General features: G+C 45.1%; 1 non-coding gene across 1 annotated transcript; it reads right to left on the reverse strand.

The window, feature by feature from the left end:
- Positions 1–495: 495 nt before the first annotated feature.
- trnae-uuc (transfer RNA glutamic acid (anticodon UUC)) lies at positions 496–567 on the reverse strand. Its single transcript has one exon. It is a non-coding gene; the product is annotated as a tRNA-Glu (tRNA).
- Between the last annotated feature and the right edge of the window lie 12,689 nt (positions 568–13,256).

Here is a 13,256-nt window from a genome sequence, read left to right on the forward strand (position 1 = left end):
CGTGGCCAAAGAAAACTGAAGACACTACTCGATGAACCAACTTCATCAGCAAAGATAACACTGTCAATCTCGTGGTTACCACCCACTTTATATTCAGTAACAAGCCCAACAAACAAATCAACGAAATACCCATGAAACACTTCTGTCATCAAAAAATGAGACAAATTAGAGGAAACCTACAACACCATCAACAATCTCCTTACTGGCATAAAATTCACAAAAGAGGAGAACAACAACAAAGTGCCATTTCTGGATGTCACAGTAGAGCGAACAGTCAATGGTAAATTCAAAACAGCCTCTGCAGGAAAGCAACACATGCGAACCAAGTACTCAGCTACAGAAGTAATTATCCCTACACATACAAACAAATTTGAACGAGGACACTATTTCAACCAGCCACTACACACTGCAGCAGCCAGTAACGACGAAGACCAAGAAGTAACTTTTCAGCGCATTTAAGGAGAATGGGTAGCCCAAAAGCACACTGAAAATTGCTTCCCGGACCGGGGATTGAACCCGGGCCGCAGCGGTGAAAGCGCTGAATCCTAACCACTAGACCACCAGGGAGATATAGATGGAGCGTGACAGCTCTGCTGAAAATTTCTTCCCTGCCCGGAAATCGAACCCAGGTCACGGAAGTTCGAAGGCTAACACCAATGTCATTTCTTGTATCCATTGCTCTCGATGCGGTCTCCTCTACATTGGGGAGACTGGAGCCTCCTCCCAGAGTCAAGTCACTGCTCTTGAGGGAACATCTCCAGGACACCCGCAACAATCAACCCCATCGCCCTGTGGCCCAACATTTCAACCTCCTCTCCCACTCTGCCAGGGAAATGGAGGACCTGGGCATCCTCCATCGCCGTTCCCTCCCGACCCGATGCCTGGAGGATGAACGCTCCAACTTCTGCCTCGGATACATTCAACCCCAGAACATCAATGTGGACTGCACCAGTTTCCTCATTTCCCCTCCCCCCCACCTTACCTCAGTTCCAACCTTCCAGCTGAGCGCTGTCCTCAGGACCTGTCATACCTGCCAATCTCCCTTCCCACCTATCCGCTCCACCCTCCTCTCTGACCTGTCACCTCCGTCCCCACCCGCATTCACCGAATGTTCTCTTTGCTACCTTCGGCCCAGCACCCCCGAATTTATCTCGCCACCCCTGGAACCGTCCTGCCTCTATTCCTGATGAAGGGCTTTTGCCCGAAACGTCGATTTTCCGGCTCCTCGGAAGCTGTCTGACCTGCTGTGTATTTCCCTCACCACTCTGATCTCATCTCTGGTTTCCAGCCTCTGCCGTCCTCCCTTTTGCCTCCCAAATAAACCCAGTGTGCCGATTTCATATCAACAAATTGACACAAGTAGACTCAACGTCTACAGAAACCCTAGCACATTACTTTACATTAATGACATCTGGGAAATGATGTCTAGACAACTCAACCCTCTCCGCATCATGGTAGTCCAAAAACCTACCAACACACTTAAACAGCGGCTCATGAACCTGAAATACCCGATACAAACAACCAGCAAACGAATGTTATTTACAAAATACCATACAGGGAACTATATACATGAACTCTGCCTCACAGTTTTCTGTGGCAAGAAATGCTGGGATGAGATAAGGAAGATTTTTTTTGCCAAAAGTAATCGGCACTGACTGGACAGCCATTTAAAATCAACGCAGTCTGCCCAGGATTGAAGACCCGAAGAGATGGACAGTTTTCTTAATTCCTGAAGATTTACAAAGCTGAGACTGGGTTTTGGTGTTTTTTCCCTTACCACTCCCAGGAGCCGCAGTGGTTGGGGCGGTGAGTTGGGGAAAGTGAAATGTGCCCGTGAGCAGCGTGTGGGGCTATTTCAGCTTCCTCTCCTCTGACATCGCTATGACTTGACTCTGATGCTCTCAGGGACATTTCCTGACGCGAGACAGTGAAAAGAGTCTCGTTCCTGCAGATCAGTAATTCAAACCGTATGCCGGCTTCAGGACAATGAGAAAGATTATTTGGGGTGTGTGAAGAAGCTGTGAGCTGCAATTCAAACAGGTAGGTGGAGTCTGATGCGTTATCCATTGAGCCCCTGGCACTGTGCGTACCTCATGCCGCCATGGTGCAGAGTTTTTCCAGGAGTTTCGCTTTCTGTCTCGGATTCTCAACATCCGCAGTCCTTTACGTTAGAAATTCAATCAATTCAGAAACCCCTTCGTGCTGCCTCAGTGGAAAAGATTTCCGTTTGGGAACATTTTCCTGAAACCATTAAAAACGTGTACTTTCGCAGCCAAGAAAGCGGTCGGAGCGAGAACAAGAAACACTCAGTCCCTGAGTGGTCGTGAGCGACCAACGTTTCAGGTAACAGCTGAAAGCGCTGACCAATTGCGCCACAGAGACAGGTCCCAGCGCCGCACGCACAGTGTCTTTGAGGAACCTACTATTCAATTCATAATTCAACCCGCCCCGCCCAAAATTACCATTGTCTTCTATCAGTTTTACTTTTCCATAGTAAAGCCTTGGACATTCATTAGGGAGACATGGGGACAGTCTGATCCCACAATCTGCAGGCACATCCATGTCACGAGTAACGAGCTCTCCTACACCGGGGACATCGCCCTCCGAGCCTTTCAGTGTTTTGCCTCTTCCCGAATTTTCTCATTGTCCCCAAGCCGAGAATGGGTTTGAATTCCTGATGTGCAGAGAATTCTTTCAATGTCTCGGGTTAGTTCATTTCCCGAGAATATCAGAGTCAATCTCCCGGCCTCTTAAACAAGGGGATGGTGTCTGGACTATCTCTGCTCAGTCAGACAATTCATCCATCATTCTCCTCTAATTCCATTTCCCAAAGAGTTTCTAAAGATTCACAAAGCTGGAGACTGGGATTTCTGTTTTACTTCCTGAACATTTTTCCACCTGCTAACTGACAATATTTTGCCAAAACCTCTTCCCCATTGTAACACTTGCATCATGTCCAGGGATGAGCAATTTCCATTTTGTGGAGACATTCCCAAGTTTGGGAATGTTCTCTTTTGAGCAAAGAAGGTTAACTGGAGTTTTCCAGGGGTTTTTGTCAATGATGGGAGAAGACGTGGTGTGAATGGACAGGTTAATGATCAAAGGACCCGATTGCCATTGCCTGGGGTCAATTACCAGAGGACAGGGATTGAAGTTCTTTAATGGAAAGCAGCATTTGTGTCGAACAAACACAGCGAATACTGCAGAAAGCCAACGGGTCGAGCAGCATCTGTGGAAAGGTAAACAGAAACGATGTTTTGAATGTGCTTCGGTTTTTGTTCAGAACTCAGTCTTTTGCCTCTTCCCGAAGTTGGTCAAGGTCTGTGTTTCAATTGGCAAACACATGGCAAGTGCAGTGCCGCAATGTGAAGTTATAGTCTTCGCTGTTTTTTTTTAAAAGAAGCAGTCCAATGTTTCAATGGTGATATATTGGAATGTGGAGAAAGTGAGGACTAGAGGTGAAAGTCGAAAAATGTGGCACTGGAAAAGCGCAACAGGTCAGGCAGCATCTGAGAAGCAGGACAGGGAACGTTTCGGGCACAAGCCCTTCATCAGGAATGATGTATGGATGTACAGAGGGATCTCAGAGTCCCTCCACACCAGTCAATGCCAGTTGTCGGGCAGATGCAGCAGGCAATGAGCGAGGCAATATTACAAATACGAATTGAGTTCAGAAGTGGGGTCATTGAACATATTCAAGGCTACGTTCATCTGAGTTTTGAGCAACAACGAAGTGGATGGTTTGGGGGGAGGTAAGAACATGGTTTTAAGACCAGTACAGGTCAGTCACACAGTCTGACAGCACTCAACAGACCCTTCATCCAACTAGTCCATGCTGAGTATGTTCTCAAACTAAACTCGGCCCACCTACCAGTGTTTGGCCCATAAACCTTCGAAACTTTCGTATTCATGTACTTTTCCAAATGTCTTGTAAACGTTGTAACTGTACATGTATAAAATCATGAGGGGCATGGATAGGATTAATAGACAAAGTCATTTCGGACAGTGGGTGAGTCCAGATCGAGAGGGCATGGGTTTCGCGTTCGAGGGGAAAGATACAAAAGAAATCTGAGGGCAACGTTTTCACGCAGAGGATGGTCCGTTTATTGAATGATCTGCCAGAGGAAGTGGTGAAGGCTAGTACGATTGCAACATTTAAAAGGCATTTGGGTAGGTGTATGAATAGGAAGGGTTTGGAGGGATATGGGGCCGTGTGCTGTCAGGTGGGACTAGATTGGGTTGGGATGGTTGGTCGGCATGGACAAGTTGAACCAAACAGTCTGTTTCTGTGCTGTACATCTCTATCTCAATGTCAAACATACTCACTCACCTGGCCTCCCCAGCTTTCTATGACAATGAATTCCATAGATTCACCACTCTCTGGCTAAAGAAATTTCTCCTAATCTCCATTCTCGCTTTATGCTTAGGCTATGCCCATGGGTATTAGTCTCTCCTCCCAATGAATCACCTACCCAATGCCCACTCTGTCCAGGCCGTTCAATGTTCTGTACGTTTCAGTTAGATCCCCCTTGAATGTGAGCCTGTTAATCAGCATGAACCAAACCCTTCAGGATGAGGACTTACGTGATTAGATCCAACAACGTGAGAATGGAGGGTGAGAGTGTGGTATGGAGATTTTCAGCTTTTAGGGAATAAGGTAGGAAAGAAAGTTTAATGTAAATTATAATTGATCAGATGAGCCGATGGGCCAAGGAGTAGTGGATGGAGTTTAATTTAGACAACTATTAGCTGTTGCATTTTGATGAGGCAACTCAGGGTCGGACCATTGTGGTTAATGGTAAATTAATGGAATTCTGTGCTCAAGGAAGCAGTAGAGGCAGCTTCATTAAGACACTGTTGGATGGGTTTTTTGCGTGGTAAGGGAATTAAGAGAAGTTGGGATAATGAAATTAGGAGGAGCTGAGACGATTGATCGATCAGCCATGATTTTAATGAATGGCGGAGCAGGGTCGATGGGCCAAATGTCCTTCACATTCTATTACTTTGAAACGATAACCCGACGTTTCCCATGGCCAACCCACCTAACCTGCCCATTCCTGCACACTGGGCAATTTAGCATAGCCAATCCAAATCAAGGCCAGTGAGCAATGTCGTGATGTGGAAACCAAACACCAGAGAATGATAGAAAGGGACAAGGAGAATAAATGTACTAGCAATCAAAACTGGATTCTAACCATCACAAAAAATAAGACTAAAAGCTCAGTATGTGAATGTGTGCTGCATTGTAACAAAAGCGAATTAATTGACTGCACACATTGTAGAGAATAATTATGATCTGAGACTCCTTACAGAGATATGGCTTCAGAATGACAAGGATTGGATCCGGAATATCGAGGGGATACGTGGCATTCAAGTCGAGTGAGAAGCTCAGTAAAGGTAGCGGGTCGGCACTGCTAATCAAAGCACTGATAGCATGGTAGTCTGGTGTCAGCTCGGATTTCAGGTCCTGATTTCTCTGTCCTCTGATCTCCCTGTTCCCACAGAGTTAAATGTTGTCTGTCCTCAGCTCTGCTCGATTTCTGTTGAAACTTTGACCCCCTTTTACACCTTCTGGAGCAATAAAATATTCTGAGCCTCCTGGAAATGACACCTTATCTATACCCCTCCTGATTTTAACAATCTCTATAATGTTAACTGTCAACTTGCTAGGCTCCGTTGGAAAAAATGTCCCAGCTTCTTCTTAATTCAAACCCTTCGTTCCCAGCAACACGCTGGTAAAGTCGGGAATAGGGAATTGTATCAAATCACATAAATGTACTGTCTGAAACAATCTAGCTGTGTTCTGGCCTGAGATATTGAGAGTCCCTGGTGTAAGTAATTACGAATGCAATAATTTTGGTCACAGAATTGGACAATCATTTTGCAACAAAGGGGTCTACTTTGATAAGGAAGTTGTGGTCATTTCTAGGGTAAGTGAACAGTTTGTAGATCAGGGAGATGAAGTTCCAGACACTTGGGAAGGGCAAGAAATTAATTTGATAAAGAAGACAAAGAACTGTGGATGCTGGAAATCTGAAACAAAAACTGAGAACACAGGAAAAACTCAGCAGGACTGGAAACATCTGTGGAGAGAAAGCAGAGTTAAAGTTTCGAGTCCAAAAACTCCTCTTCAGGATTCTGAAATAGTTTGTGAGAACCCCGTAAGTCATCTGCCCAGCTTTAAGACCATAATACACAGGAGCAGGATGAGGCAATTTGGCCCATCGAGTCTGCTCCACCAGTCCATCATGGCTGAGATGTTTCTCTATCCCATTCTGCTGCCCTCTCCTCATAACCCTTCACCCCTTATTAATCAAGAACTTATCTCTGTCTTAAATGCCCTCAATGACTTGGCATCCTCAACCCCTCTCCGAGTGGAAACATCATCTCCACGTCCACACTATCCAATCATAGAATAGCACAGCGCTGCCTGACCCAATGTGATCTTCAACAATTGTTGTTTTCATGAAGGATTCCAGCATCCACAACAACGCGCTTCTAAATTTTGTGCCCAGTTGGTTAGCTCTCCCTGGATCCCGTGAGATTTAACCTTACTCAACAATCCACTGTGTTGTACAATTAACAAAGTTCCCAGCCCCCACCTCTTTCTGCACACATGGGCAGCACGATGGATCAGTGGTTCGCACTGCTGCCTTACAGCACCAGTGATCCACATTCTATTCCAGCCTGGGGGCGACTGTCTGTGTGGAGTTTGCACATTCTCCCTGCCATGTCTGCTGGGTTTCCTCCGGGTGCTCTGGTTTCCTCCCAACATCTAAAGATGTGCAGTTTCGGGAGAAGTGTCCATGCTAAATGGGCCCATAGTGTGCAGTAAGTGTAGTGGCATGGGACAGGGGAATGTGTCCACATGGGCTACGCTTTGGACGGTCGGTGTGGACTTGTTGGGCTGAATGGCGTGTTTCCACAATGCAGGAATTCTACGTGACATTCCCCCAACTCCAGAAGCTCAGCACTCTTGGCTTTTCCCATGGATAGTGTGGGGGAGTGAAACAATGTTTTACACGGGAGTAAGGTTCCGTGAGTGTGAAGCTAAAAGTAAACACAGTGCATTGCTTGAGATGTTTTACCCGGTATAGCAGAGGGTGAGGGGTGATCTTACAGACGTTTATAGAATCATGAGAGGCATAGATAGGGTAAATAGACAAGGTCATTTCCCTGGCATGGGAGAAGTCCAGAATAGGAGGATAATATATTTGAGGTGAGGGAGGCAAGTGTAAGGAATGATCTGCTGGAGGAAGTGATGGATTAGGTCCAATTATAACATTTAAAAGGCATAAGGATGGGTATATGAATAGGAAGAGTTCAGAGGGATATGGCCAAGTGCTGGTAAATGAAACGAGATTAATTTCGGCTATCTGGTCGGCACGGACGAGGTGGACTGAAGGATCTGTCTCTGTGCTGTGTATCTCTGTGACTCTGGATTGCCCGTAATGTCTGCATGTTCAGTTTCTGTCTGGTGTCGGTGTCAATGCCTTGATATCTCATTTCCTCCATCTCCCAATTCCACCTCCCCAGATGTTAACCATTTCGTGTCTGGTTGTTTCTCAAGAAGCTGCATTGAAGGTTCATCCTGAATTAACACTATTTTTGCTTCCCAAAATCAGACTTACTCACTCCTAGATGTCGTGAAAGATACTAACTTTCAGGTGGAGGTATCCAAAATTCTAAGGTGTCTGTCTTGATGTTTTCACTTTTCGGTCTCTGTAAGATCCTGAATCAGTACCGTCGGGAGGATTAGTTTGAGCGGAGTGAGAATAGAGGGGTGAGAGGGGGTGGGATGGTGCTTTCAATTTTGTGGAAAAAGAAAAGGATGTTCTGCAGAAAGTAGAATTGCTTGTTTGGAATTTCTAACCTGGACTGACAGTAATGACTTTTGTAATCTCTTTTTACGGATTATTTGAAGATCTGAAGACGGACGTTTCAATATCAATAGATGAAGAGCTTTGCCTGAAACATTGACTCTGCTGCTCCTCAGATGCTGCCTGATCTGCTGTGGTTTGACTCTGATTCTCCAGCATTTCCACTTCTCAATTTCATATCAATGCATGGCAGTCACTAAATCCATCGGGACGATAACAATTTTCGACTATGATTCTGTGAGAAGGAACCAAGCATTTTAGTTCCTCTTTCAGTACGTTTTCAGCATCAGTGAGACTGGAAGAGAGACCCGACTGTTGCAGCACTCTGATTGTGGAGCCAGTAAAGGTTATACAGACTGGGAAGAGGAATTCGCGGCAGGGAGGTGCTGTATTCGCGTTTGTGTGCAGCTAAAGCTTCGGTTATGGAGAAACCCAAGGAATCCCCTCCCGTGGAGAATCCATGAAAATGTGGCGACTGTGGGAAAGGCTTCCGTTTCCCATCTGACCTGGAGACTCATGGGCGCAGTAACACCGGGGCGAGACTGTTCTCCTGCCCTGAGTGCGGGAAGACCTTCACCAGTTCCTACTTTCTGCAGAGACACCAGAGGGTCCACACAGGCAAAAGGCCATTCTCCTGCCGCGAATGGGGGAAGGCCATCAGCGTCCTACTGACCCACCACCGGGTCCACATATTAGAGAAGTCCTTCAGCTGCTCCAAGTACGGGAAGGCCTTCAACGATACCTCTGCCCTGCTGAGGCAACAGGGGGTCAACACCGGGGAGACCCCGTTCTCCTGCCTCAAGTGTGGGAAGGGCTTTACCCAGGCATCCCACCTTCGGGTCCAGAGGGTGTGAGGCCCTTCCCCTGCCCAGAGTGCGGGAAGGCCTTCAGTTATTCCTTCCACCTGCTGAGGCACAGGTGGGGCCATACCGGGGAGAGGCCGATCACCTGCCCCGAGTGGAAGCGGAGGTTCTCATCATTCTGCACCTTGCAGAAGCACCAGCGGGCACACAAGTGCTCCCAACAATCTGATTCTGTTGGTGAAACTGCAGTGGGCCACTGCGAGGAGTGAACCCCTGCACATTCTGACTTTGCTTATAATGGGAGAGTCGGTCGGTTTTTTTTGTTTAATGCCGTCGTGCTCCCCCACCCCTGCAACTTTGCTTCCAGTGGGCGCTGCTGCTCGTTGAGACCAGGAGCTGTTCTCTTTAGTTTTGTTCTTGTCCAGTTAAAAAATTATTGACTCTGTCTGGGAACGAGCTCCAGTCTGTAAGAAATAACTGAATACTTCAGGGTGTCCATTCGCATTCAACGGTGACTTAGAAATTAAATTTACGGTCATGTGCCTGTGAACAACGCATCATCGAAGGATTGCCCAACGGCTTGGCAATCCATTGTTCGGAACTGTTTGCTTGAATTGATGATTTTAAAAATTCTCTTCCTTAACCTACCCGTTTAGTTTCTGTCTATGAGATGTTGGAGGACTTGATCAAACGGATTAAATCATTGCTATTAACTGGATTATCTTGTTTAACTTTGCCAGAGTAAATTTGCGGTATGCATTATTTTGATATTGTTTAAATTATACTTCTGGTGTGCAAGATCTGTTCATCAAGTGTGGTTCTCTTGATTAAACTGCTGTGGGCCACTCCCAGGACTGAGCCCCTGTGCATTCTGACAGTGTGTGTGAAGTGGGAGAGTCAGTGGGCTTTTTTGTTTTATGCCCTTGCCCCGCCGCCAACTGCTTCCATTGGGCGTTGCTGCTTGTTGAGCCCTGGAGCTGTTCTCTCTAGATTTACTGTCCAGTTAAAGAATTGTTGGCTCTTTCTGGGAATGAGTCCCAGCCTGTAAGAAATGGCTAATACTTTGGGGTGTCTATTCACATTCAGCAGTGACTTTTAAATTAGATTTACAGTCACGTGTCGATGAAACAGTCATACTCCAAGGATTGCACAAAGGCTTGGCAATCCATTGTTGGAAACTGCTTGAATTGGTAAGTTTAAAAAAAAATTCTTTCTTAATTTGCCGCTTAAGTCTCAGTCTCTGAGATGGTGGGGGACTTAATCAAAGGGTTTAAATCATTGCGATTAATTAGATTATCTTCTTTAACTTTGCCCTCGAAAATTTGCCATATTTATAATTGTTGGTTTTTTTATTTAAATTATAATGTTGATGTGCAAGATCTGTTCTTCATCAAGTCTAGTTCGGAACAGTTGAGAAATTGAGGGACATTGCATGTTTTAATTTCACTGTGTTGTGAATCTGGTGACAGTGACATTCATTTGTATTGGGTTGCTTACCCTTAGTCGTAGTGTCTTCCACCCCAACTATTCACTATGGTAGTGAGTTCCACAGTCTCACCATACTCTGTGGTTTTTCATGAAATCCTTCGCAGAGAATTGTAAGGGAAAATGTTGACGAGGGCAGAATATAGCGTCTGAACTGCAAAAGCCGGGAAGACGTTCGACAAAGTAAAATCATGACAATGTAGAGACAAATAAGGAAATTTGACAGCAATGAAGAGGTCACACGTCAGAGTTCAAGATAATGGTCGTGACAAAAAGAAAAAGTACTCTGCAGATATTGGATATTGTAATTAAGCAAGTTTCTAGATGCTGTAGTTGGTTGAATACGATAAAGTAAGAGATGAAATCACCAAAACCACTAATGTAATTTGATGTCGGTAACCATAAAACAAGTGCATACTATTGATTGATATAGGTCAATTGCATGCAAGTAGGCCATTCAGACCATCGAGTCAACATTGACTGACCATCCCACTCAGACACACTTCGTTACCCTATCCCTGTAACCCTGCATCTCCCATGGTCAATCCACCCTCACCTGCACATCCTTTGGACTGTGGGAGGAGGCCAGAGCACCAGAGGAAGCCCACGCAGACACAAGGGGAGAATGTGAAATCACCACACAGCCAGTCGGCCCAAGGGTGGGATCAAATCCAGGTCACTGATGCCGTGAGGCAACAGTGCTAACCACCGTGCCACCATCACATGCTGCTCTCTAGAGAAGTGAATTTCATAGACTCGAGAACACTTCAGAGAAAAATACAACTCTCCTATCTTAAATGAGAGACCAGACTCTGGCTAGAAATGAGTGGACATTACATTTACATTAAGTCCTCTCCAGATGTTATACAGCTACATCGGATCATCTGTTTCTTCTAAACTCAAACTGATACAAGCCCAACTCACATCCCCTTTTCCCTGATTTTAAGTTGAGTAAATGAGCCACCCTCGACCTCACTGGCATGACAAAGGATGCCCTCAATCCAAGTTGACCTTAACTGCCGAACCTCTTGACCCCCACGCCACAATGTGGTCAGCCGCAACTCAGCCCTGAACGAGAGCAGAGGAACCTAATAGACAGCGGTGAGGTGGACAATACATTCCCAGAGAATATTGTTCAAGTGTGAAATTTGTTCAGCTCACATTCGGATCACTGCAGGGACTATGTCTCCTGTCATTTAAATGTCTTTGATCACAATAACAGTCTAGTTTTGTTGTATATTGTGTGTGTTTTATCTGTGTTTCACTACATGATTTTCTGATGCTGTCATTCCAATTAGGATGTGTGAATTCAGTAATAGATAATAGTCTCAGTTCTGAATTTTCCTTGAGTATTGGTGTAGAACGTACTAAGTGTCAATCATATTGGAAGAAGCTGCACTGTATATTTAACCCTTTCCTGTCCTTCTCCTGGGACTGTATGCATGGGGAAGTGTAGAGGAAGGTTTACTCTGTATTGAACCCAATGCTGTCTCTGTCTTGGCAGTGTTTGTTGGGGACAGTGTTGAGGTAGCTTCACTTTCAATTTAAGAGTAGAGGAAGCTTTATTCTGATTGTAATCCCATGCTGTCCTTGTCCTGGGGGGTTTAGTTGGCATCAATAATTGAAGTGAATGCAGACTTGGCTGTGGGAGTGGAGGGTACTTCTACCTGAGCACACCCATCTTTGAGATTGCTGTGCTGATCAAGTCAATCTCAGACACGTTCATGCACTTTTCCAACCAACCACATGGTGGTTAAGGATGGGTATAAATGCTGGCATTGCCAGGCGATGCCCACATCCCATGCATGAATAAATAATTTCTGTTTGAAAGTTACATTCACGTTCCAAACCCTCTAATGCATGATTACTTACATGGAAAATTCCTGTCTGTTTGAAATTTCATTTTAAAATATAGGAATGTGTCAACCATGTAGAAATATAACAAGAACAACAAATGGAGCAGGTAACAGGTAATGAGCAGGACCAGAATGCTGAGTCAGCCTGACCCCCATGGCTGAGAGAGTTCTCCCAGATGTTGAAGTTACACCACTGCCTTTTACTCTTGCAGCTTCCCCAAAGGTTTGTCCCTGATGGAAGATCATTCAATGACCGGAAGTACTAACTGTTTTTATCTCCATAGCTGGTGCCAGACTTGCTGAGTAATTACAGCCCATCTACTCTACCTTTTTATGGGATTTGAGCTTCTCTAAGTCAGTATAATGAAGAATTGCAGATGCTGGAGATCTGAAACACAAAAATGCATCAAATGCTGGAGAGATTCAATAGGACTGGCAGCACATGTGGAGAGAGAAGCAGAGTTAGCATTTCAAGTGCTGTGACCCTTCTTCACAACTGTTCTGGGCTCAGGCCAGGATATTGAGTATGTTTCTTTCTCTCTTTCTCCACCGGTGTTGCCAGACTCGTTGAGTTTCTCCAGCAATTTCTGTTATGACACTTTCACAAGGTTGATGTTTGTTATCCATCCCGAAGTGCAAGGTGTCTTGCTTGTGCCAATTCGGAGGGCAGTTTAACAGTCAACCACATTGCTGTGGGTCTGGAGTCACATGTAAGTCAGACCAGGTAACGATGGCAGTTTCCCTCCTGAAAGACATTGGTGAACATGGGTTTTCATGACAATTGACGTCAGTGCCATCGATACCATACTGATACGAAATTTGTGTTCCCCGTTTATGATTTGAATTATTCACATCTCACCTCTTGCTGTGGTGGGATTTGAACTCATGTTCCTTGGATTACTCATCCTGTGACATTATGGCTATTCTGTTGTATCCCATTCTTTGCTATTTTGTGTTTGCTGTTCACGTCTTTGTCCTCTGATGTTTGGGAAATTGAACCTGTTTAAAAGATTGCCCTAAACTTGCCCCTTTAATCAAGTCTTTGGTCACCTGTCCTAATCTGTGCTCCGGTCTTGTGATTTTTAAAGGAATTCTCATTATGTTCATGTGAAGCACCTTGACATAGCTAACTGTACCACAGGTATTATTTGAATGCAGCTTGTATCCTTATCTTAATATCTGAAAGTACAGGGTCATATTTTTAATGTAGAAGACCAAAATGACGATGATTT

The sequence above is a fragment of the Chiloscyllium punctatum genome, chromosome 31 (assembly GCF_047496795.1).
Source record: "Chiloscyllium punctatum isolate Juve2018m chromosome 31, sChiPun1.3, whole genome shotgun sequence".
NCBI lineage: Eukaryota > Metazoa > Chordata > Chondrichthyes > Orectolobiformes > Hemiscylliidae > Chiloscyllium > Chiloscyllium punctatum.